The sequence below is a fragment of the Cynocephalus volans genome, chromosome 6 (genome assembly GCF_027409185.1).
Source record: "Cynocephalus volans isolate mCynVol1 chromosome 6, mCynVol1.pri, whole genome shotgun sequence".
NCBI lineage: Eukaryota > Metazoa > Chordata > Mammalia > Dermoptera > Cynocephalidae > Cynocephalus > Cynocephalus volans.
The window spans coordinates 3677787-3704986 of NC_084465.1; positions in this window are offsets into that span (position 1 = coordinate 3677787).

Sequence of the window (27200 nt, forward strand, 5' to 3'; positions counted from 1 at the left end):
TATTCTCCTAGTCAGCAATCCATGTCCTTTAAAACCTGGCCTGAGACTCACCCCCTGCAGGAAGGCTCCCAGGATTACCACCATAGCTTTCAGATGAATTTGTCGCCATTTCTCTCAGCCCTTACGCAGTCAGTCCGGGATATGCTATTTTGCACTTGGGGATAATTCCCCTGACAACAAACTTTAGGTGTTTCGTATGTGTTTCCCCTTTCCAAACAGATTGCGTTATGTCAAGGCTGGAATTATGTCTTCTGTTTCCTTCCTAGTTCCCCAAACTGAGCTTGTTATGCCCCTGCCACATAGGCACTTGCCCGTAACCTTGGTTTCCAGGTGAGTGGTGTCATCACACAGCCTCCCACGCTGGACACCTCAAGCTAGAAGTCCGAGTTGTCCCTACCTAGCGTTCTGCTTTGTGCCTGGCATCCAGTCAGGCTCCAGATCTTGGGAGTCGAAAGTCTTTCCCAGTCCGACCTCCCCCGTCCCCAGCATCTCACGTTGGCCCAGGCTCCCATTAAACACGATCCCTCCTCGGGGCGCCGAGCTCGCTTACAGCTGGCCATGAGAGAGGCCTTTCAAAGGGACGCTTTCCTCTGTTGGATCCAGTGCAGCTTCCTGCACCCAAGAACCTCAGGGAACACTCGCTACCTGTTCTCAGGGCGGGCGCTGGCCGCCGCGTCCTGCTCAGCGTGCCTCCTTCTCATGGCGCACTGGGTAGCTCTTCTCGGCCTCCTAGGGTTTGCACGTCCTTTGGCCACTGCACTCACAATTGTGTCCAAAAGCCATTCCGTGGGAGGTGTTTCAGGAGCCGAGATTCCAAAATCCCCAACAGGTCCTCAGAGCTGTCTGGGAGTGAATAGCTACACTTGTGTGAGTGGTGCCAGGGTGAGAAGGATGGAAGGGAGTGCCAGGGCGGTGGACAGAAGCCCCCAGGACTGTCTGAGCGGGAGAGAACGCCGGGGCACTGTGAGATTGGTGCACCTGGCCCGTTCTGCACGGGTGCGAGTGGCTGGAGGGGAAGACGGTAGGCATCCTTCTGAATCATGAGTCGTCATCTCCTGTTCATGCATCTGGACTGTTCACACAGTGAGCTCGTGGTCTGGGTAATGCTAGTCTATGAGCATACAGGCAAATTTTTACTTCGGTGTTTAGATGGAATTTTGCAAAAATAGCTTTCCAAAAATCTTTAGATTGGACAGTGGGATTCAACAAATACGTGCTAAACTCCTACTCTCTGACAGGGCTTGGGGTTGGTGTTGAGGACACAAAGGAAAGTAAGAAGATGTCCCACCTTCAACATGCTTTACTTCTAGCAAGAGAGAACGCACGATCCTGGCCCACAAATACTCTCTTACTGCCAATACCTATGATAGATGGTTGGCAATAGGAACCAACTGCATTTCAAACAATAACATGACCACACCAAAAACAAAAACTAAAAAGCAAGCCAACAACCCCACACAACGAAAGAAATGAACCCATGTAACTTTGACCCCAGAACCTCGACCGTATGCCCCCACCCCACAGACAGAAAGGTTGCAGACAAGCCCGGAGCTCGGCTTGTTGGCGTGTGCTCATGTGCACACAGGTGGTAGTCCCGAGACTGTCTTCTGTGTATCACAGATTGAGCAAACGAGAAAACGTGTCAGTGCCGTGGGAAGCTAGGGCTCTCACTCTTGGAGACCCTGCCGTACTTTTTCCTTTTTTCTCACAGCACTTATATCTTCTAATGTATTCCACAGTCTGCTCACTTCTTATGTTCCCCATGTAGTGTCTGGCCTCCCCCTGGGGCAGGGATCTTTGTCTACTTTGTTCAAGATGTGCTCACAGATGAGGTCCGAGAGCCTGAAATAGCAGGTGTGTGTGTACATAATGAATACCTGGAGAAGAGGGAGGAATCTAGATTAGGACCAGGTCATAGAGAGTTTTTCTAACAAGATGAAAACATGTGGATCTCAGCCTGTTGGAAAACGAGGCACCCTGAAGCACTAATGGGCTGCAACGTGGTGAAAGGTGTTCATTAGAGGATGACCTATGTCTGTCTGCACGGTGCTGAAGCAGGGGGTGGGCTAGGAGGCTCAGTCATCCAGGGAGTTTGTTACAAGTCACAGGACGCCAACTCCAGCTTGCCTAAGCAACAGAGGATATGAAACATCCAGGGGCATCTTTGGGATTGGGTGTGGCCGTGCCCAGGACCTGCTCACCTGGCAGCTAGATGGTGGCTCATGAGAGCAGGTGAGCTTGGAGGGAACTAGGTCAAGGTCCTATCTGCCACCTTTATTGGCTGAAGGACATCAGAAGACCAGCTGTATTCAAGGGGTGGGGACACAGCTCCACCTCTTGATGAAGCAGTGACATGATCCATCCCAGGGTGTAAGTAGCAGCAGGGAAGCATGAGGTCATTCTGCCACCTCCCAGAGTTTGGGGCCACTGGGTCTGGGCAGCAGGGTCACAGTGGGACTTGGTCTCCACCAAGGCTGGCCCCTCTCATCTCCACCCAGCCTCATTCAGGGAGGGAACCAGCACTGCTTCCTGAACTGGTCTGGCAGCTATTTCCGTAATTAGGGCTGGCTGTACACATAGGCTTGACGCAGATGTGGCGTGACTTTTTTTTAAAGTCCACTGGGAAAGCCTTGCCTACCTCCAAAAATGTCTCTCCTCCCTGACCATTGGGGTCACCAGCGCCCTAAATTCTACCACCACAAACCCTCAGGGCCACGGGGCATGCTCATTCCGCTTCTGATTGAATGAATTCCTGTGCAGCAGGGACGGAGGGGGCCATGTGCACAGCAGTTCACGGGGAGGCGGAGGCCGTGGGCTGGCGGCCCGGGCAGCGCATGTTGGGCTGGAGCTCAGGCTCTGCCGTGCAGGGCAGTTCTGTGAACTCACTTGCCGAGCCCTGTCTCCTTTTCTTTAAAATGGGTTCTGAGCTCCACCTGGATGGTGAACAGCCTGTGAGGTGGGCATATGAACAAACAATTAACATCAGTCTACACTTACTATGGAAAATTCAGAAGATATAGGAAAGAATTAAAAAAACCAAAATCAACTTTAATCTTGCCATTTAGACATTACCACTCAACATATTGATGTTTTTCTTTCTAATCAGCTTTTTCTAGGAGTGTGTGTATGTGTGAGAAAATTGGGATTATGCTGCATATACTTCTATAGTTTGCTTTTTAAAATTTTTTATACTTCAGGTATCATTCAGCTCTTTTAAATGGCTGTACTGTATTTCATTATTTCATTGTACATCAGGGTATATTAGAATCCGTTTAACCTTTTATCTGTGGACCTCGAATTTTTTCACTGTTCTTAGCACTAATTTTAAAAGTGTTTGGGGAATGGGATATATGACTTGGGGTGGGAGGCAATTACAGAACATGTTCAGGATTCTTTTAAACAACATATCAGCCTAACAAAGGCTTTTAAATGCAATAAAAAGCAAAAGGCAGAGACATTTTCTTCACGCCATTTTGAGGGTGTTTCAAAAACCCCCTTCGAGAAGAGTGATTTGAAAGTCATTTTGCACAAACCTCATGAATGTTCTTCAGGTTTGAAGTCCTGAAGTCCTTCTCACTCTAAGATCATGGAACGTTCTCTGCGGTGTCCCCTGCCCCGGTGCACATACACTCCAAGGTTCAGCATATCAGGACATATTTTATTCACCACCTGGTGTTGTTTCCTGAAATTTTCTTAATGGGAGACTTGTCTTTGGGCTTGGGGTTTAATAAGCTTCAGTGCTTGGTAACCCTCCTGCTGGAGAGGCCCGAGAGGCTGGAGGCTCTTCAGGGCTGTGGCTGGGCCTGGCAGGAGGCTTCTAACCTGACACCCTCTGGGGGCTCCCCCAATCCCAAGTTTTTAAGCATATTGTAGTTTTTATATTCATTTTCTTGTGTGGGGGGCACAATAACAGCCATTAGATTCTGAAATAAGCCCTTGACCCCCACATTGGAGGAGCCCCCATTTAGTTGCATCCTCAAGGACGGAGGTGGGTTATTGCGAAGGTCTGGCACATGTACTAGTATTACCCAGAGCCAGAGGTGTGAGATGGGAGAGCAGAAGCTTCGTGCCTGTCTCAAAGCCTCTTTGGAGTTTTGCTGGAGTAAACTGACAATGAACAATTATCAGGAGAAAAGGTGGACAAATGTATTAATGTGCCCAGCACGGGGTCATACAGGATATGAGACTCCAAGAGGGCCTGATGGTTGGAGCTGAAGTGCCCTCTGCACAGGGAAGAAGGATGTAGGGGTTGTGGCCGCTTTAGAGGGACAGTAAATTATTTTTAGGTAAAATAAATGGATCCCTGGGAGGCAGACATTACCTTGTAAATGATTCTCTTAGGAACCTGAATGGGACCAGAAGTCAGGGAAGGTGAGGGGCAGACTTCACTGCAGCAGAGGGTGTCTTGTCATGCAGGTGAAGTCTCCCAGGGAATCTCTCCAAGCTGCCCTCACAAGGACAGACGAAGAGTCTCCTGGGCATGCCGACAACTTCTAGTCTCTTCTCTTCTCTGGTGGTTAATCTTTCTTGGTTATTTTATGAGAGTCTTAGGGAGGAGGGTTTAAGACCATTGCATTTCTTTTGGAAAGAAGTTTCCTCAGTCAGATAAGGAAATCCCATAGAGTCCCTCCCTGCATTTGGGGTGCTGTAGGGGGGTGAGTGGTACAAGAGAAGGTTAGAAAGTCCTTGTCCTGAGGCAGCTTCTAAGGACCTCTGATTTCCTTTCATTCAAAATGCTCAGCTCACGAAAGCACCACACCTTGGGGTATTGTTCTCTGTGCTCCAACCCAATCTCAGGATGGAATCCTTCCTGATTTTTATGATTTTTCATCTTTCACAGGTATCTTGTCCACACTTCTAATAATAACAATAGCCTTTTTTTCAGGCATGCTCTTTGTTGACTCTTTCCAAAGTAGTTCAATTTAGTTTCCACAGAAATAATGACTCTCTTTTTGTGCCATTTCATCAATTGCTGTGCTGTTTCATTAAGTCACAAAATTGCAATAGGTTTTAGTAACAAACAAGATTACCTTTTGGGAAGCATGTGGGACATGCCAGCCCTGCCCTGGCACTATCCCCCAGGCCCTGGGGCCCAGTCAGCAGCTCCATGGAGGAGCAGGAATGTCCCAGAACCAGTCAGGGGAATCTCAGCTCCAAATGAATGTGAGGAAATCATTTGGCTAGCAAATGACCAACCCTCGCTTTTCACTTCTGCAGATCTAGACCTTTGCACACTGTGCACACACACACACATTTAATTTTGTGGAAGGGCCAGCTTGCACCTCTTCACCACTCAGGTGTTCTCCCGAGAGCCTTCACACCAGGTCAGACGATGAATTCAGAAGCCGTGAGCTCTAACCCTGGCTTTGCCATTGAACCGTGAGGTGGCCTCGGCTGAGTCACTTCACTGTGCCTCAGCTTATTTGCCTATTAAATGGGAATATGAGCATCGTTGCCTCACGGCAGATAACGGTAGTGAACACGGGTGATCAAACAGACCTCACCAGGCGGCACCTGGGCCCAAGGGTGCCCGTGCTGGGCTCCTCGGCAGCGGGAGGTGCTGACACCTCCATCTGACCATGAGCGGAGGGAGAGAGTCGACGCCAAAATAGGGTCTTCATGGCATTTCACCTCTTCCCACTGTGGCCTTCGTGCCGGGGACTTTTCCAGGAGTTGAGCTTCAAGTTCTGTCCTGTGGCAAAGCAAAGCGGAGAAGGATGAGGATGGCTGCAGAGTGGCCCAGGGACTGGCGGGCACGAGTGCCCCAGGCGGCTGCCTTGGGCGCAGTTGTTCAATTTCCAAGGGATTCTGCACAAGGCCTGGCCCCTGAGAGAGGTTTTCCATTAGAAAAATACTATACACAGAAACACAGCTACGGTACAGGGCCTTGTTACGGGCTGAACTAGGCCCCCTTTCAAATCATATGTTTTGAAGTCCCAACCCCCAGGACCTCCAAATGTGACATTATTTGGAGTCAGGGTCTGTATAGAGGTTATCAAGTTAAAATGAGGTCACATGAGTGAACCCTAATCTAACATGACTGACGTCCTCAGAAGACAGTGATGTGAAGACAGAGACAGGCACAGGGAGAAGGCCGCATGGAGACACAGACAGCGTCTGCAAACCGAGGAGTGAGGTTTTTCTCAGAAGGAACCAGCCCTGCCACCAACATGATCCCAGTCTTCTGGCCTCCAGAACTGGGAGATGGCACGATCCTGCTGTGTAAGCTGTTCAGTGTGTGGTCCCTCGTTGTGGCAGCCCTTGCAAACCATAGAGGGATGGGCCACCATTCAACACAGGCTGTCAACAGCACTGCTGTATCACTATCCAGAGGGGACATGGATGGAAACAACGTCCTGGCTGTCGCTTGGTTTGGACTCAGGCATATTAAGATGAGAATTCTCACCAAGTTGTGAGAACTTCTATTGTTCCAGACGCCTGAGCCCTCAAGGCAGGTTATGGATGGGAAAGTGGCTGTGAAGATGAATGAGTTAGTGTTGCTGAAAAGGGGGCCAGAGGGGCTGCTCAGGAAATGCTAGTGTCCTCCCCTCCAACAAGCAGGGGTAGGTGCTACGGGAGCCTCAGAAGACGCTTAGCAAAAACCAGAGCCTCCGAGGATCGCTGAGACCATGAAGATCACTGCCCCGTGAAGAGTCTGATCTGGCAGGTCTGGGGCGCCTGGGAGCCGCGATGTTCCCAAGCTCCCCGGATGATGGAGGCTGAGGCCAAGGCACCTCCAGAAACAGTGCAGGGCACTGCGTTGCACTGACCAGGGCCCCAGGGAGTCCCATCCCCTCTGTGCCACCCATTGGTAACACCACGCACATGTGGAAGCTCTGTGCCTCCGTTTCCTCCCCTGCCACGCACCTCCAAGTGGGACCTATTTGTGGTTTCCCGAAGCACACAGCATCGTGAAAGGCACAGGGCTGGCGGGACACCCCGAGTCGCCAGTGTGAGCTTCTCTCCTCGGGCCCCTCCTTGACTCTGATGTCAGCACCTCTGCCTTATCCGGGACCCACAACAGGCAGTGGGCCTGTCTTCGGCCTGAGAATGTGTTCAGTTGTCTGTGCCCGTGGGAAGGTTGTCCTCCCACTTTATGTGAACTGAGGCTGGGGCTGGAGGCCAGAAAGGAGGGCCAGAAACCACAGGAGCATGGGTGATGGTTGTTGTCCCTGCCGAGAGGGAAGAATGTCCAGCTCCGGGGGATCTGTCACCAGAAAACTCACTAGCCTGAAGTGAGGGCGACACCCAGGATTGTTGGGGACTCCAGGGCTATTTGGTGTAATTATCATCAATGCTCTTTAAATGAGCTAATATTTTTTTTAAAAAATAAGGTTTTATCATTTGGGTCTGCAGTGTCCTGAGGGAAAAGAGCAGACACAGGGACGTCCTGGGACACAGCCAGGAAAGAGGGGGACCCAGAGCTCCCCCCAGCAGCCACAGCCTGTGTCCTGAGAGCCCAAGGCAGGGGAGGTGCCCAGCGGGCGGGGACAGGCACAGGCCACCCCCTCCTGACCTCCCCTCCACTGTGGGCTTCTGCTCTCAGGCAGTGACAGGCCTTCGCTTTCAGGGGGCCTTTCCTCTTTTACTGCTGTGCAGGCTCTGATGGGGGACAGTCGGGTTGTGTTTCTGTTCTCCTTTGGTCTCCTCGTCTGCCAATGCACAGGAGACGTTCCCTGGATCTCCGGCAGCTCTGCCCTGCAGACCGCAGTGCCACAGCGCCAAGTCACAAAGCCTACGGTGTGTTCTTAAATTCCATACTTAAATAACACGTGGGGGAAATTGACACCCGTCAGCCCTGCTGGCTGTCGAGTGCCTCGTGCTCACTCCCAAGGGGGAAGGAAAATCTGCTCTTGGCTGCTTGGGTTTTTGCCTGCTGCTCCTTTCCCTTCCGTTTTAGTAGCTCTGGCACTTGGGAAGTGGGGCTGTTCTCCCTCCCCTGCCCGTGACAAGGGCCTCTTATTCTTTTCTTAGACTTCACAAGGAGAGGAAAACTGAGTGCTGGGCTGCAGGCCAGACGGGAGGGGAGGGGATCAGCAGGAGGAGGCTCAGGTGTGCTCCCAGGTGAGGGCCAGGGCTTGGACTCACAGGTTTGGACATATCTGTGGGGGTGAAATCCTGCGGAAAGCCGGTAAGTGAGAAGTTCCAGCACTCTCCAGCTCCCTTGCCCCTGGGCCTTTGAATTTAAAACCTCAGGGCCCAGACTTCCTGAAACTCTCTCTGCCCCACCTCAAGGCCTCAAGTCAGCAACAGCCCAGCCCACAGGCCACACCCTCTGCCCTGAACCCAAGTCCTGCCCCTGCCTCCCTCCCCTCCCTCCCCTGTCTATTGGGCCCTGTTAAGCTCAGGCTCACAGACCGCTCAAGTCCGTTGCATGGGCTGGGTCACAAACCCTCCACACGCAGGTCTGTGAGCTAGGTAATAGAAAAAAAAGAGGTCCTGGGAGCCGTGGGTGAAGAAAAATGAATGGGCTTTATTCAGATCTAGGAGCAACTGCCTTCGTAGCTTCTTTGAGAGTTCACTGTGGCTTAGGGTTTTATTCAGATCTAGGAGCAACTGCCCTCGTAGCTCCTTTGAGAGTTCGCTGTGGCTTAGAGCTGTTAGTCTTTTATACTTAAGTCCTTAACCCTGGACACCTGGGTGCCCATACACACCTTACATTAAGTAGTAACAAAGAACACCTGAGGATATTTGCAGCAAATGCTCGGCAAGATTCTGAACATCCGAGGGGCCCGGACCATTTTCCTGTACTTTCCCAGCAGGCCCCCTTCCCCTGCCAGCTCCTGAAGCCCATGTCAACACCACTGAATCCCCGGGGAAATCAGTGGAGGAGACTCTGGTTTCAGAAGGTCGTCTGGGCAGAGGAGGGGGCCGTGGGCCTGGGATCGGCCCTGCTGGGAGGCTCACCTGAGACCCAAGGGGACCATGCACCTCCCCCTGAAGCTGGGCCCCAGCGTCACAGCTGCAGAAACAACCCAGGTGACTTTCTTCCCCACCTGTCCACAGTGCTGAGGGGAGGAGAATGAATGAAAAGAGAATGTGTACTAAAGCCCTAAGGACAGGTGGGGAGGTGTGTAGCAGCTGCTGAGTGGGCGTTGGGGTCATGGCCACTTGGTGAGATCCGATCACAGAAGTCGTATGATTGTTCCAATAGGCATTTTTTTCTGAGGATCATTTCCATGCCTTGCATACTCTTTCTCATCTCTCCCAGATGTTTGAAAATGAAAGACAAAAACGTGATTTCCAACCACCAGTATGTTTTAAACAGCATTGGCAGCCGCCGGTGGACCTTCCCCAAGTAGCCTTCATTTAGTCTTTGGCAAGGCGGGTAGCTGGGTGGATTTCTGGTGTGGGGCTCTCCAGGGGACGGGAGAGGGAAGCCAGCCAGGCAGGGCCTTTCCCACCCCCAAGCTTTCCTTCTTCCTCCCCACAGTCTGGGGGAGCCGGGCAGGAGCTACCCCCCAGGTACCAGGACTGGGGAGCTGCCCCATCTTCCTGGTCCACTTTCCTAGGAAGCCAAAAGTGCTCACAGCCCAGACTTGATTTTGTCATCATTACACAACCAACCCATTGTATTAACAACCGATGTGGAGCACAACGAGTGTTCACCACATTCGTGCCCAATGATCATGTCCTCGGCAGAGAGTCTTGGGCAGCCAGGGGATCAGCTCTTGTCTTCTTGTGACAGTGACATTGCCTGGGCTAGCCAAGGCCTCAGTCCCATCATGCTGGGCCTCTTGCCACTGACCCTGGCTTCCAGGTAGCTCCGCTGGCCTCCTGGTCATCTCTCTCCACGGTCATCCTCCTACACTCCGGCCTCCCATGCTGGCTGGCAGACTCCAGGATGGCAGCTCTGTCTTACCAGCTCTGTGTTCCCCGCGGGTGATGACTATGTGTCTGCACTTGGTCCCGTGAGGAGTTGTCGTCCTTGCCTGCTGGGGTCACCCGGGGCTGAGGCGCTGCTGCCCTAATGAGAGCCTATAAACAGCTTGGAGATTGTTCTGGGGCCCTCAGAGCAGCAGCAGGGTGCCTCCACGAGTGTCACCCAGCTGGGCAGTGTGATGATCTGTGTCCCTGGGCTGTCTATCTTCCACGTTCTGCTCTCTAACTTTCTGTATTGCCATTCTTCCCTGGTCATGGTCCTGAAACCTAGCGTCATCTTTGTAAACTTGGAGTGAGCTGGGGGAGGTGTCACTTCCCAAAGCTTCTGCAAGTCCCCCGCCCCGCCCCCTCCTGCACCTGCCTATACAGTTCTTACCTGATTCTTGCAGAACCTTCCTAACCTGCGTGCCCAGAGAGCCCTTCAGGTATTCTCTCTGCTGCTTCCAGATTATCTTTTTAATCAGAGATAGGGTCATGTCAGGTCCAGCCAAGTGTCTTCTGGAGCCAGTGGCTCAGATGTGGTCAGACTGGCTCCCTCCTGCCCCTGAGCTGTCTGCCTGGGAGCCTTTGCCCCAGACCCCAGACAGGGTTCAGGAGCCAGAGCACCCTAAGAGTGTGGTCTGAGCTGAGCCCAGCTCTCATAGGCTCTGTCCATGTGGTGCTGGGAAGTCGTCCTCAGCTGGAGGTGCCGCCCACGTTGTGACAGACCTTCCACCCCATGGCAGCACCCACCTGACTCCCAGGAGAGAGCTCCTCTTTCCTGGCCCCAGAAGAATACAACTGTTAAAGGCAAAGTCTATTCAGGACAAGATGGGTGGAGTTGACAGAGGTGCTCTGGATTCAGTTGTTCGTCAGATGCCTCCAGGGCTGGAGGACAGGGTGTCCCAGTCCGTGGTGGAAATTTCGGTCTGCAGCTGGTTCTGTGGGATGGGATCCCTCCAGAGGACCTGGGAGTCACCTCGCCTGCAGGGTTACCTGCCCCCATCTCTCACAGCCAAAGACTAACACAGGGTTTGGAGGCTAGGAGTTCCCAGCCTCCAGGAGGGACCAACCCTGGGGTACAAGTCACGTCTCAGAGCTCCCCGAGGGTCAGGCTGAGCCCCCCAAAAGAGACACCCGTGGTTGCTGAGCTTCCCCACCTCGTCCTCCTCTGTTGTCCCGACCCCTGAGAACACCCCCTGATAAGTCCCATGCCCTCCCATCCTGCCTCAGGTTCTGCTCCTAGGAGACCCTGCCTACAACACAGCCCTGTAAATCACTCACTTGCTTCCATGTTTAAAAGGTCAAGAGAATTAGCTCGTATTTATTCTTTGTTAAAGTTTTTATTTTGTTCTTGTTTTAAACAATTTTAATCAACATAATCCTATGCATACTTATGGGGTACATGTTTCGCTTCATGCATACAATGTGCAATGACTAAATCTCTGACCTGTATCCTGTCAGTTTGACCCTCTCCTGTTCTAGGGGCCACTTGGATCCACTCATTCTGCTTTCTGAGTCTCCTTCATTGGTGGGTGGGCATACTGCGCAGGGCCAAGGGTGAGGAGGGTGCCAAGTGGCCTGGTGGGACCCCGGCTTGTTGATTGGTGTCAGTGTTTGGCCTGAGAGGCCACACTGGGGGGCAAAGACCTGGTGGAGGGCTGGAGTCAGCCTGTGCTGAATATTGAGGAAACACACCCAGAAAACAGGCAGGGACCACCAGCAGAAACAGATGGGGGGACAGTAGATCCATAACATCAGAAGCCTGGGGACCGTGAGTCTAGACCCGTTCATTAGGAGGCAGGGCCTTTCCCACGAGTGTGATCGCATGTGTGCCAAGGGCCCTCAGCGCAGGCATGGAGCTGGCTCACAGGCAGAGCCCAGCACCCAGACCTCCCTGGGCTTTATGCTGTTGTGTGGCTGCTCCGCTGGTCTTAAGATTTGCTTCTCATCTGATGAATAACTACCATTCTTTGGTTGTTTTTTTTTTTTTTTTAATTCCCCATGACTCTCTAAAGCCGTGGTTTGAGAACACTGGACTCCAGCCTGGTATCTGTCCATAAAAGAATTCTCACCAGTGTTTGGCAAAATGAGACAAAACAGAATACATTTTATTTTTTAACATTATTGTAAAACAACTTACATGCAGAAAAGCGCTTACAATACAAACACACAGTTTGGTAAGGAGTGAGAAAGGGACATGCGGGGAACCCCCAGGGCAAGAAACAGACAGTGGGTGTGTCCCAGAAGCTCCGCAGCGGGTCTCCGCAGGCAGCAGCGCCAGGCGGACCTGTGCCACCGGCACCCCCCGGCTGTTCACCACAGCTTGACCACACTGTCCGCATTCCCGAGCAACGCAGTAGGGCTGCGCTCAGAAGTTTCTACAGAGAGACTCCCACTCTGCATTCTTGTGTGTCTTGGTTCCCTTCCTCAACATGACCATGTGAGATTACCTGTTGCTGCATGTAGTTTCTTTGTGTCAGATGTTCCATTTGAATCAACTGTGGTTCATGTATCCATTTTCTTTTGATGGGCGTTTGAGTTATTTCCAGCATTGCTGTTATAAATGGAGCTGCTCATGAACATCTTTGTGCATGTTTCTCCATGTGCCATGCGCTGGGGTTTCCCTAGGGTGGGGTTTCTCAACAGTGGCACTATTGCCATGGGGCTGTGGGCTGTCCTGAGCACTGCCAGGTGCTGAGCAGCAACCCTGGCCTCCGCCCAGTAGGTGCCAGGATCCCCCTCCCCAAGTCCTGACCATCAAAAGTGTCTGCAGACTTCGCTGTGTATGAATCGCTGTGCAGGGCGCACACCTGGCAATGAGGTTACTCAGACATAGGAGGTGTGTATCTTCAGATTTCCTAGAATATACCAAACTGATTGTATGGATTTTTCATAAAGTTTTAAATTAAAATGATATTTATTCTGAAATGGCCCTAATTTTTGCTATTAAAATGACCTTATTTTAGTCCAGTAATGATAAGCAGTAGTGGTTGCCTGTTAAAAATCTCGACTCGGCAAAAGAAAAAGTTGGTCACCCTACCTTGGTCCCCAAATATGTTCTGGAATGTTCCTGGGACACAGGCTCCCAGAGGCTATGAACTGTGGTTCTAAGGCATCTGGCTTAGACCCCCCTCTCTGGCTCCTCTGGCCTCCACTTGGGCAGTTCCTTTTGCACTGTGACATTGTTTCTGCAAAGTGGCCCCTGTTCCTGGGACACTCTTTCCAGGAGCCTGTCACTCTACAGAGATCTTGGTGATGTCTTAGGGACCAACAGGGTGGAGAACTGGCTCTGTCATTTCAAGCCACACTTTGGGGGGCCATGTTGAATGCCCCCCTCGAATGAATGACACCCCCAGGGGCTCAGAGCAGGGGACAGCCTGCATGGGGCACTGGGGTATGTGCAGGTCCTGCCTCCCTCTTCCTGGGTTTGTTGGGGAGACCATCGGGGCAGCCTGGCTGCCATCTGCCGCTCTCTTCTGAGGGTCTTCGGCAGTGGGTGACACGGACCCCCAGGCATGGGCTGCATGTCACCGTCAGGCCTTATTAGTATAACCTCCTCCCCATGCCTAGTGAGGACAAGCTACTCTAAGCCTGCCCGTCGCGACCCAAACAGGGTCCCCACCAGTCCTCCCAACCTCCTGGTGGAACTGGACTTCAGCCTCCGGGTTGTTCAAGACCGTCATCGTCCCTCAGGGGGAAGGAACCCAGTTGTGGGAAGGGTCCGGCCCCTCCCTCGGCTTCTTCCCACACTCTGGGCCAACTTCTTTTTGTTGTTGCAAAAGCCATATTGAGAGAACGATGGAAATCTAAGGCACAACTCCCTGAGCTTTGTCACCTGGTCCCCATGGACTCCTACCTCCTGTCTGCAGATTTTGACAGATTTACGGTGTGAAGAAGAGGGAGCCCTCCCCTGTCCCCCAACTTCATGCCACACGTGCCCCCGTCTCACTGGTGTCCTTCTCCTCTCCTGTGCATCTCTGGCCCCCCGTACATATCTACACAATGTGATTCCAAAAACAACAAGCAGTTTTAGGTGAATCTTTGAGATACAACAAGATCAGGGCAGGATTTTTGATGCTGGCTTTTGCCTTTGAGATACGAAGCCACTCGGGGAACTCTGGGAACCAGTGTAGGGTTAAGGTGGCCATCACTGCCCCATGGCAGGTGGGGTTGGTGACAGGCCCGTGGATGGGCAGCCAGGAGAGGCCGGGCCCTACAAAGCACCTCTGTCTGCCACGTCCACCTGTGACCTTCAGAGGCCAGGGAGGTCAAGAAGTCAGGGAGGAGCCAGCAGACAGGCTGCCGTCAGCATTGGGAGAGGCCAGGCCAGCCGAGTGGCAGGGAAGAGACCAGACGCTCCGCAGGGTGGAGGCTGGGGCCCCGGCAGGCAGGGCAGGCAGCCAGGCACTCAGCCGGCAGCGCCCGCCCGCTCCTGTGCCCCCTCGGCTAGCTCGTGCCCAGAGCAGAGAGAGGTGCCCAGCTCCAGGGTCCCACGTCCCAAACCTGGCAGAAGACAGAGGAACTCACTTAAGGGCCAGCGGGAGAAGGCCTTGCCCATTTCCTCCCTGAGAAGTCAACGCCCGTCTCTCCAAGCACACGTCAGTCCCTAATTTGGAGACAAGACAGATCTGGTGATGAGACAACATTTATGCTGAAAATCAGCGTCTACATCTTAGCTCTGAGATATGACTGTCAGCCACAGGGGGAGGGTCCCTGGGCCAGCTCCACCTGCACCAGGGTCCAGCAGTCAGCGTATGAGTCCCTGCTGGGGAGACAGACTTGAATGGGGGGTGCATGACGCAGACTTTAGTGTAAATGAAACTATAGCACCAGTCCTCTGTGATCTTCCCGACTGCCTCCTGTCTGTCTGAGGAAGCGCCAGGAGACAGTCCCCCAAACGCTGGCCCTCCTGGTTAGGACTTGGACTGGATGATCTTGGTCGTGCACGACAGGTGACATGCGTTAGTGTCGGCACCCACTAAGAGTCCGGGAGACACTCGTCAGTATCCTTCCTGGAATGATTGAGCCTCCTTGAATGATTCTGAAATTCCTGGCAGCAGACAACTGACTGTCAGTGTTCCCATGGGCAGTCTGTTCCTCTGAGGGAGAGGAGTCATCCTTGTGCCCAGAGAAGTGTATCTCCGGCCCCTGGAGCTACTGCTGACCATGGGGAGCCATTCAGAACCCCCGACCCTCCAACCACAGACCGGCCTTGGAAATAAGAAACATTCCCGGCTCCTCGTCTCAGGAGCTGGGCGGCCCCGCACCCCAGAGCAAAAGGCCTGCGTGTGTGGGCAAGGCCGGCCGGGCCAACAGGAGGCCCCAAGTTCCAGAAAATGGCCTTGAAGCCAGCGCTTACTTCTGCTGCGTTCATTACTCCTTTTCTGAAAGAACGCCATGGTGAGAAAGGCTTCAGCCTTGGCCTCCCCAGCTTCGGTGCATACATGTCCCCTGCGTGTCCCCTCTGCCTCCTCCCTGACATCCCAGCCCCCCAGGTGGCCCCTGCCCTGGGTCTCGCTGCCACAGTCGCTGGACTCTGAGCTCTAAACGCACCCGCTCCCTCCGTCCCTCCAGCCCCAGGCGTGACAGCTGCTGCCGGCTGAGCCAGCCTGTGTCCTGCTCTCACACCCCTTCACTCGTCAGCCCTCCATCGCCGTTATAACCAGCCCCTGGGTGGAACTCCCTCTAGCCGGCCACCTTCCTGACACGGGTTACATTGGCATCTACAGTGATCTCAAGAGCATTTATGAAACCACCGAGTACCTGAGGCACAACATATGAAAATGCGCCTGATTCGCCCACCCACTTCCTGGTTGCAGAGAACATGTGGTGGCACCTCCGAGCCCCTTATGTGTTCAAGCCCAACCCTGCCAGGGTTCTGCGCAGTGGGCACTGCCCTTGCCTCCATCCCAGGTGAGAAGGCAGAAGAGGGGTGGTGGGTCGGCCATGGTCAGAAGCTGGTGAGTAGACTCACGTGGAGGGTGGGGACGTCATGAGCACGGCGTGACTCCCACTCCTCGAGAGAGCACGTCCCTCATGCCTCAGAAGGCGGATGCACTCTAGGTTCTTCCTATGTCAGGATGCGGACAACAGGGTGGCCTCAGAGCCAGGAGAGGAGCCATGGGCCAGAGATGAGAGGCGGCAGGCACAGGAGACCAGGCTGGAGTCGCCAGTTTGATGAGGAAGCCAGAGCAGGGGACCCTGCAGCCCCTCCTGGTTTCACCCTGGAGGGACGCGGGCTTGGACCACCCAGCGGAATCCAGTGGGGTCTGCCCACCCATCCCACAAAACCCCAACACCCCAAGGAGGAGGTCTCTGCAGTTTCAGGTGCGCACAGGGTGGGAGGAGGGGCAGGATCAGGCTGCAGAGAGCTGCGTTACGGTTGCCATGGTAGCAAAGAGCCTGAGCCACGGAAGGGCCCAGCTCCTGCCCCGCCCCTGGGCCCGTGTGCCTATAGCTGGGCATGTCGCCTGAGCCGCCTTGTCGTTACAGACCTATGGTGGGTGAGCTAGGCCTTGGAACGAGATTCAGGAACACCTACCCAAACTCATCGCTGAGGCCGAGGAAGGAGACTCATTTCCAAGGCACAGAGTAGCATCTGCCCGTCCTCCTCTGTCCCGTCCTTCTTATTGAGAGCGTCCACAGGAAGAACCCACCCAACCTTGAGAAGAGCCCGAGCCGAGGAGGGCTGTCAGTTCTCAGTCCCTGAATCCCCCACGTGCCAAAGGGGTGCAGGTGGGGTGTCTTGGAAAGAAACAGGCGAGTCGATTAAGCTGGGTTCCTGGAGAGGCGGGAGGAGCTGAGCTGTCCCTCCCTGGCCATTCCAGAGGCTCAGGTGAAGTGGGTGGAAGCTCATTCAGTGCATCTGGGAAAGCCACCAGGACCGTGTTCTTGAAGACATCACTGCTCAGCCTGCCATGGGGCCAGCTGTTCACCCGGCCCTTTCCTTTCTTGACGTGTTCCTGAGAGGGAGCACTATTGGCATTTTGGTGGTAGTTTTCTACTTGGGGGGATGGTCGCACCCAGTCTCACCCATTGAAAGGTGACTAACAGCCTTGCTCACCCACCTCCCTCAACAAAAGACAGTAGCGCCTCCATCATTGTGACCCTCAGAATGACACCTGTTCTGGGCTGAATTCATGTGTTGAAGTCTCAAACCCCAGTACCTTGAACATATGACTGTATTTGGAGAGAGGATCTTTAGGGAGGTTATTATGTTAAAATAAGGTCATATGGGTGTACCCTAATCCAATATGCCTGGTCCTCATAAGAAGATCGGGACACAGACACACACAGAATGACGACTATGTGAGGACACAGAGAAAAGACAGCATCTGCACGCCAAGGAGAGAGGCCTCGGGAGAAACCAGCCCTGTGACACCTTGACTTTGGACTTGCAGCCTCCAGGACTGTGAGGAAATTCCTGCTGTTTAAGCCCCTGGCCCGTGGTATTTTGTTATCACAGCCCTAGCATTCACGTGCGCACACGCACGTGCACACACACACACACGCACGTGCAAACACACACACGTGTGCACTTTTCAGCCACAGGAGGTAGAACCGTCTGTGGTGAAAACCACCAAGTCAAAACATCAAAGACTGCTATTAAATGTAAACAGGTTTGCAAGGACGTGGACGAATGGGCTCAGTAGTAATTTGGCTTGTGAGTTGGTGCAGTGTAGAGGGTGAGTCCAGACTCTGAAGTCAGATCTCCTGGCTTGCTCCTGCCTCTGCCACTCCCTCAGTGTGTGACCACGGGCAAGTGCCTTAACCACCCGTAGACGCGGGTAGTGATGGTTCCTACCTCAGCATCATATGAGGATCAACTGAGCCAATATTTGCAAAGGGCTTAGAGCATTTCCTGGAAACTAGAGAACATGGAGTGTTTGCCATTCTCAGCAGAGCAGCTCAGGTGACAGGTGACGTGGATTACAGGACGCTGGTGCTCTGCAAGGGGTACATGGCAGTGATCTGAGCATGGTTCTCAAACATTCTGATCTTAGGACTTCTTCATATTCTGAGGAGTTACGGAGTTACCCCAAAGAACATTTGCTTATGAGGGTTGTATCTATTCATATTTTCCATATTAGAAATTATCAACTGGAAATTTACCATATTAGAAACTAAAGCTGAGAACATTTAAAAATATTTATTAATTCATTAAAAATAACAAATAATAAACCTTTTATATTTTTACAAAAATATTTTATGACAAGCAGCTATGCTTTCCAAAATGAACAAAAACCTGCACTGAGAAGAATGGCATCGTCTCACATTTTTGCAAACCTCTTCAATGTCTGCCCTGGTGGGGACGTTGGGTTTGCCTGCTTGCTTCTGCACGCATCTGCCGCGATGTGCCATCTTGGTCAGGGAGCATCAAGGAAATCTTGCAGCACATAGATGTGAAGTGAGGAAAGGGAGGACCCTGGAAGGGTCTCAGGGGTACCAGGGGTCCAGGGACCTCCCTGAGAACCACAGATGCAGAGTTCCAAAGGTGCTCAGCAGAACCCTGGGCTGTGGGGGTGCCGGGGGGCGGCTGAGCGGCTGAGCTCCCCGATTCTGCAACCCGATCAGCTTCCTATCCATCAGGCTTACAGCTGGGCTTCTGAGTAGAACTCCCAGGACAGACTAAGCTGAATGCAATGGGGTGAGGGCACAGGCCGTTCTGGAAGTTAAGGCTCTACAGGGGGGAGACACCAGGGACCTGGGAGATAAGGGCGAGGGGCCTCAAGTGTGCCAGGTGGGCGAGCCAGGCTCCTGCATCACTATTAGCCAGCACACAAGCCAGCTGAGGCAACTGCCGCACCCACACACTGTCTCTACCCACATTCTGGGAAACACCAAGGGCGGCAGTGCCCAGCATGGGGCCAGAGACAGAGTGTACTAGTCCGTTTCTGTTGCTTATAACAAAATGCATGGAAGTAGGTATTTTATAAAGAAAACAAAATTTATTGCTTACAGTTTCTGAAGCTAGGAAGTCCGAAGCCCAGGGAACACATCTAGCGAGAGTCTTGGTGGTGGTGACAGTGACGCAGGGTATCACATTGTGAAATGGAGCAGCAGAGAGCGCAGCGAGAGAGCAGGAGGCCCACCTCCTCATCACTCCCCTTTTAAAGCCCTCGGAACCACGTCCCTGACACCATTACCAGTCCATTCACTGCTGCAGGGTCCCACAGCCCAATCACCTCTCCAAGACCCCACTTCTCAATTACCATCATAGGATTTCCCACCCTCTTTTACACTGTCACAGTGGGGACCAAGTTTTGGGGGGACATTCAACCCAACGCACAGAGCCATGGTGGCAGAGGGTGGGAGGGTGCCAGGGGCGGCTGGCAGCATGAGGGAGAGGCCACGTGCTCACAGGTGACACTGCTCAAGACCTGCCTCTCAGTGCACCTGGTCCTACGTGCCTGTCATGCTACACCGGGCACCTCAGGGAGGACCAGAGGTCCCATGGCAGGAGAGTGGCCTGCAGGGCTCTGGGTTTCAGCCGGGGAAAGAGGCCAAAGCCTGTGCAGCGTGTGAGCTGGTGGAGGGCCCTGCTCCGGCCATGTCGGGTTGCAGGCCGGGCACCTACGGTGAGCTGGACCCTCCACTCAGGGGCTGTGGCCTCCCTCTGGTTCGGCCCCTCCAGCCCCCGCCCCAGGGCCTCTGCCCTTGCTGGTCTCCCACCTGGTCCCTTCCCTCACCTGCTCGGAGTTGGGTACTTGCCATCCGTCCACGCCAAGGCCGCGAGTTCAGGAAGTGAGAAACCAACTCTAAGCAGGTATCAGTGTCAGTTGAGATAAACGTCCAGCTTTGTTGACTTAAGAGGTAAATATTGAGGGAACTTAAATACCAAGTCAATGTTTGCCTCAAGGGACAATATAGCCTGAGTTTCAAGTCGGGGTCTGTGCACTTCAGCTCATCTGCTAATGCCTGACACCTTCATTAGGAGTGTCCAGACATCTTTGCAACATGCTGAACCAAAAGACGTGGTGGCAGGAGATTTCTAGAGGCACCAAAACTGAGGGTGGGCAAGGAGTTTCCCATCACCAAGACAGACCATTCTCATGAACCATGAGGCCCAGGACCCAAAAACTACAAAACAGTCACAGAACATACCAGGAAACCAATTTGCTTATGCTGTTTGCTGAGAGTTCACCTGGCAGAACATGAGATTCCAGCCAGAAATGTACCAAGTACATACTTGCCAGTGCCAGCCCCGTCAGGAACAACCGGTATTTGTGTTCAGTGCCTTATGGTGTGCAGACCACCGCCAGCCCTGTGCATTGGGGGAGTGCGGTGGGGTGGTGGTGAGGTGAAGCTCATGTCACCCAGCCCATTAGCCTCGACCACAGCAAGAACAACCTTTCCTGGGACAAAGCCAGTGCTGATTGTTTGCTTAGGAAAAGAAGTTGAGCAGGTGTAGAGGCTTAGAAAAAGTTATCAGGGAAAAGAAACCAAAAGTTAGACCTGGGAAATTCTATCCACCAACTTTGTCCCTGGTGAATTGGGAAAAGATTGACGTTATTCTGTTTTGAAGGGGTGTCCCTGGGAGTGTATCTGTGACCCTGTTCCATTCCAAACTTCCTGAGGCCCACGGAAGCTGTCCTGCCCACGGTCACAGTGGGTCTCGGTTGCTGCGTCTAAGTCTAGTCTAGCAAGTTTTCCACCAGAGCAGTGATTCCCAGCCTGGCTACACATTAGTCCACTGGAGATGTTAAGAAAGCACTGATGTCGCTACCCACCCCGATCGATCATATCTGAATATGAGGCAGGGAATTCCAGCCTAGGCTGTTTTAAAAGTAGCCCAGCTGATTCTAATGCAGAGCCTTGGCTGAGAAAGAGACCGTGCCTTTGCTTTGGGACAGCCTGGGAAGGGCTTGCTTCCAGCGCTCATGAGCTTTATCTGTAAAGTATTCTGTTCAAGGTCCTGAAACTCACAGGGTCTTGAGCTAAAACCCGTCAGGACTGAGAGTTGTCTGGGCCCTTGTGGAAGACTTCCAGGGACTGGGGCTTGGATTACGCTCAGGGGGCTTGGGTTGGAGGCTGTTCCCAAGGTGGGGTCACCTATGACTTCTGTGGTTCAACATATTGGTGGTGAGTGGATCCTGGGGTGCAGCTCAGATCCCCCCCAGGTCCAGGCCGTGGGCATGTGGGCTGCTGAGGCTCATTACCAAGTCCTCTTTGGAATTGCCATCAGCCTCAGAGAGCCGCCCTGCCCAGAGTCATGCCCCCTCCTGAGGGGCAGCCCATATCCAAGCACTCATGAGAGGAGGTACGGGATGGATCCTTTTCCCACTGAAGGGCAACCCCAGCTCCCGGGCTCCCCATAGAGCCAGCTCTGGCTACTGTTGTGGCTGCCCCACTGTCCAGCCTCTCCCTCTACACGATCCTGCCTCCCTCCCTCCTTGTGGGTGACGTTCTCAGGAGCCCCCCACAGCACAGCCCCTCAAATCTCTGCCTCAGGGACTGTTTCCTGGGGAGTCTGTCCTGAGGCAGGACCTTGGAGAGGACAGAGATGGTGAAGAGAAAGGCAATGGGAGAGGAACGTCTGCTGTTACCAAACCTGGAAGGGGCTGAGCCCAGGCACACCTGTGCCAATTAAGCAGCCCACCAGGATTCGCAGGAGTAAAAACTAGACTTTCATTGAAAGGCGCTCGTCAAGGGGAATGGGAAGCTGGTGCTTTCAAAACCTGAACTCCCCAATGGCTTAAAATCACAAGCATTTATAGAGCAAAATTCCAAAATGGGGGTCTTAGGGGTCGTGTGGGGATCTGACTGGCTTGCAGGGAGTACAGGTGTTGCAGCAGGTCTGTGGTCTCTGGGGGCCTTGCTCCATCTGCAAACAGACAGGACTGGTGTCAGAGATGTTATCACAGACCATTTTTTAAGGGACAAACATCTTGTGACTCTAAATCACTACTAATTATTCTTATTATTTTGAGTTTAACTGGCTACATTTTTCTTTAATGTAAGCAGGACAGTCTTTAGGCAACTTCTCATAACTTTCCCTGTCGTAAGCCCCACGCTTGTTCACAGACACCTACATGCTTTACTGCCATAGTGGCTGCAGGCAAACTCTTAAACTAAGCGAAACACGTATTTCTAATCATAAAATACGAAATCAGATCAGATCTGTGGCTCTTGGATTCACTGCCGCACCTTTAGACTGTAGCCTTTTTGAGAACAGAAGCCATGTTTTTCTTGTGCACGGTGGTGTCCTAAACCTTGCGGTGTCTGGTGCACAGTAGCCCTTCATTGATTTTTTTTTTTTTTTTTTTTTTGGCTGAATAAATGAAGAAATTAGTGAATTGGTAAGAAATGGAAAAGATGTACCTTCTGTATGAAATTTGGGCTTTTTATTTTCTTAAGCTCCATTTCACTTTTTTACATCTTCTTAGTAATGTGACCCAGAAGCCAGTCTAACAGCAAAACAGGAATGCCAAGGAGGGTTCTGAGCAGATGTAAAGTGCAGATGTTGGTGTATGAAGAAGAGGGGAAAACCAGGTTGGAGGGTTCTGGGGCCAGGACAATCCTCTCAAGGCAATGTTCCCACTCAGGGAATGATGACTCAGAGAGTGACAGGTCACTGAAAGACGCAGAACTCGTGGGTCGAGGATGGGGAAGCGCTGTGGGCCCGTCTGCTGCAAGAGGTTGTACCGGGTCAGTCAGAGCTCTGCCTAGGACTCAGCAGTTGGATACTGTCCCTTCAGCCTTCTCTGTCCCTATCTCTGCAGAAGAGAGAAGGCGTCAGTCTCTGTGGGGTCAGGGGAACACTTCTTACTGTGTCTGTGTGGTTGTGTTTGAGTGTGGTGCATGCATGTGGGGGATTATATGTGTATGGTGTGATGTGTGTGTCCGTGTGGTGTCTGGTGGTGGGGTGTGTGTGATGTGTCTGGAGTGTGTGTCTGGGGTGTATGTGTCATGTGTGGTATGTGTGTGTCTGTTTTGTGTGTGGTGTGGAGTATGTATGTGCTGTGCATGTGCACAAGCAGGAAGGTGCACACCAGGGGACACGGTGAGCCAAGGACGCTCACATGCAGGTGGCGATCCGTTTGACAGTCAGCAGCCGGGGATGGGGGCCTTGTGTGTGCACAGCAGTCTTGGCTGTTGGTTTACACAGATGGTGGGGCTGGTCGAGGCCCAGGACAGAAGCAGGTGAGCACTGATCACAATCCAGGGGGTGGTACAGTTAAGGGGCAGAGCCGAGCAGTGGTGGCCAACAGCTCAGGTGTCCCCCAATGAGCCACAGGTGGCCAGACCACAGCAGCCCCCTGGAACTCCCAGGGCTATTCGGTTAGGAAACAGGGCCCCATAAGGCCACGTTGTGTGGTGGAAGGGACGAGGGGCCAACGTGGGGCTTCCACCTGCTGTCTAGCTCATGCGGTGGCTGAGGACACGGCCTGGGGCCAGGTTCTGCTCCCTCCACATTCTAGCAGCTTGATCTTGGCAAGCCTCCATGTTTCCTTGTCTGTAACATGGGAAATAAGAAGTCACCACGCAGGGTGACTTTGAAGATGAGCAGCGTGCCCAGCCCTGCCCAGCAGTCAGCTCTGGCAGCTGTTTTTATCATCAATAGCAGCACTGGTGATTATCATTCGTTATAATGATAAAAAATACCTCTTTTGGCTCCTGTTTCCCTATCTGTGAAATGTTGGGGTGGCACCTGATGATTTAGGGTCCCTTCCTGCTCTGTTGTACTGTAACAACTGATCAGACCAGTTCTTAGTTGCCACGGTGATGAGGTTGCTATGGGGACACTGCAATTAAAGCAGTCTTAGGCCATCATTTCTGGGGTGGGGTGGGCTGGGCCGCGGCCTAGCGTGATCCTCTACCCTCCTGCACACGCGTGTGTGTCATGCGTCTGAAGAACATCTGGGCTGACATGTGGCACCCAGTGATTGGGTTGAGCACTGGTGCAGGGGAAGGATGGGGGAAGGGGGTTGGGGGACTTTCGCTCTTTTCCCTGCATCTGTCTGAGCCTGTTTCCTCACCTGGGGAAGAGTTCCCAGAAGTCGTTACAAAGAGCCATGAGACAGGGTGTCTGAAGCCCTGGTGCACGGTTTGCTCGGCATGGGTGTCTACTGTCGTCGTGACAAGTCAGCTTTCTCCTGGGCCACCCCACTGTGCTCTGAGCTCTCAGGTGCTGTCCACACCAGACACCTTGGTGCTGGTTAAATACAATGCCTGGGCCCCCAAACCTGCTGAGTCAGAGCCTCCAGTGGCATAACCCGTTGTCTGAATCTGTGAAAGTTGTACACAGGACTCTCACGTGTCAGGGCCCTGGTGGGAACCTTCAGAGCTCCCAAGACTCAGACTCCCCACCTTCTCCCCAACAGACTCCTCCCATCTGAGTGAGCCCAGCCTAAACAGGCTGTTAACTTCCCCTCTGTTCTTAAAAAACAAAAAACTACTTAATAAAAAAATAAATTCCATTGTAAAAATTTCAAACAATACAGACATACATAGGGAAAAAAAGTCCTTCTTTCCCACTATATTAGTCTGTTTTCTGTTGCAGATAACAGAATACCTGAAACTGGGTAATATTTAAAGAAATAAAATTTATTTCTTACAGTTTTGGAGGCTGGGAAGTCCAAGGCAATTCTGGGGAGGGGCTTCTTCTTGGTGGGGACTCTGCAGAGTCCCAGGGTGACACAGGGTATCATATGGTGAGGATGGTGAGAGCAAGAGTGTGCCAACGTGCCCACTTGCCCTCCTTGTAAAACCCCAGTCTACCCCTATAACCCATTAAACCATTAATCCATTAATTTATGAATAGATTGATCCCTTCGGGAGGGTACAGTCCTCACGATTCAATCACCTCTTAAAGGCCCCATCTGTCAAATACCATACTGGGAATCAGGGACACATTCAAACCACAGCACCCACTTCCCCCATTAGCATCAAAACAAAAATAAAAGGGCATCACAATGCTTAACATAGCACTTAAGTTTTTCTAGAACACAGTTTATTCTTTTATAATATGGGGATAGTAAACCCAGGTCTGCCCATTCCCAGGTTTTTCTAGTCGATCAAGTAAGTGAAGAATGGTCAAAGACTAGGCTATATATAGCGTCCTTTTTTTGGCCTTCCTCTTACAAACCACTTCACTGTGTGAGAAAGAAGCTTGTCTGAGTATTCGGAACAGTGAAAGGAGAGTGTGTCTTTCACCTGGTGCTTGTGAACACTCGGATTAAAGTGGTCCTGCTCCCAGAGGTGGGGCACACTAAGCTGATCTCACTAAGGGACAGGGCCAATCCCAGATCAACGTGGCCCAGCACTTCTCCCACACCTGACCCCTCGTCACTGGCACTAGATAATTAGCGTCACTGGCACCTGCCACACGGCGTGGCTTGTGTTCCAGCTCCACGCATTACTGGCTGGGAGACCTGCATGAATCACAAAGCCTCTCCGGGCCCCATTTCTCTCTTGTAAGGGAGGACAATAATAATAATAACAATAATAGCCAGTAAATTGGACTGTTTACACATCAGTGAGATGGAATATGTGAAGCACTGTGTGAGTGCCTGCTGGTTACATCAACCTTGTCATTTCTTATCTTGTATTTCTAAATTTTATCCCCTTTTTCCTTGAATAGGAATTAACTAAACTGACATTTTTCAGTGGTCCAGCTTTTTTGATGTATTCATAAATTCTGCTGTTTTTCTATTTTATACCTCATTTTTCCATGATTTTTATTGGTTCTTCTTTCTGTGTCCTTTTAGCTTATTTTATTATGTTTTTGAATTTTTGAGCAAGTAGATGAATTAATTTAATTTCTTTTTCCTACTGCTATAAGTATTTAAGTCTGTGAGCATCCTTTATTTGTATTCCATTAGTTCTAATAACTAGTATTTTCCCTGTTGTTATATCCAGGAAATTCTGGAATTTCACTTCATGTTTCCTCCTGACTGAAAAGTTGATTAATAAGGGATTGTAACATTTCTAGGTGAAGGCCCTTTTTTGATTTTGTGATTTTGTTATCAATTTCTAGTTTATTACATTATAATTAGGCAATATTTTCAATTAGTTGGTTTCTGTGGCTTATAACAGAAATACCTGAAACTGGATAGTTTGTAAAGAAACAATATTTATTGATTACAGTTTTGGAGGCTGGGAAGTCCAAAGTCCAGAGGACACCTCTGGTGAGGGCCTTGTCAGCAGTGACCCTACGCAGTGATGCAGAGTATCACATGGTGGATGGCTTGAGCAGAGAGAGATCAGTCTTCTACTCACTCTCCTTTTAAAGCCATCACAGCCATGCCAATGACCATCGTTAAACCATCCATGGGTTAATCCATTCACTAGGGCATGGTCCTCACAATCTAATCACCTATTCAATGCCCTACCTTTCAATTACCGTAATAAGATTTCCCACCCTCTTAACACTATCACAGTGGGGATTAAGTCTCAGTGAGCTTTGGTGGACATCCAATCCACAGCATTGCAGTATTTCTCTTTTTTAGAATTCATTGAAGTTATTTGTGTGGTTTATTATTTGACTAATTTTGTGAATGTCCAGTGGTCACTTGGGAAGATGGTATAGCTATAATTTTAGGATTCAAAATTTAGCACATATCCATCAGATATGCTTAATTGATCATGTCATTTTGGTCTTTTATCTCCTTACTTCCTACTGTACATTTGCTCCAACTTGGGCTGAGAGAGTGAATTAGGGTTTCCTAGAACTGACCTCTGGTGCCAGCCAAGATGCCCTGAGCTGCTGGTACAGAAAAATATTGAAGAACTAATAGATATAAATGTTCCAAATTTGGTGAAAAACATAAATTTACCATTTCAAGAAGTTCAACAAATTCTAAACAAGATAAACTCAAAGGAAACCATGCATCATAAACTACTGAAAATCAAAGATAAAGAAAAGACAATTGAAAGCAGCCAGAGAAAAACACTATATAGTATACTACATATCAGGGAAAAATAATGTGGAGTATTACAGATTTCTCATCGAAAATTATGGAGGCAAAAAGACAGTGGAACAACATCTCTAAATTGCTGAAAAAAAAGAACTGTCAACCCAGAATTCTATATCTAGCAAAAATATCTTTTAAAAATGACAGAGAAATAAAGACATCCTCTGATTAATAAGAATTAAATAATTAAGTCTAATTAAATAACTTTATCTTAATTAAACTAATAATTTGTTACTAGCAGACCTCCTCTAAAAGAAATGATTAAACAAGTTATTTTGGATAAAGAAAAATGACACTGAGGGTAACCTGGAACTTCAAGAATAATGTTAGAGCAACAGAAATGGTAAATATCTGGGTAAATATAATAGACTCCTCTTAAATTTTTAAAAATATATATGACTGTTGACAGCAAATAATGTT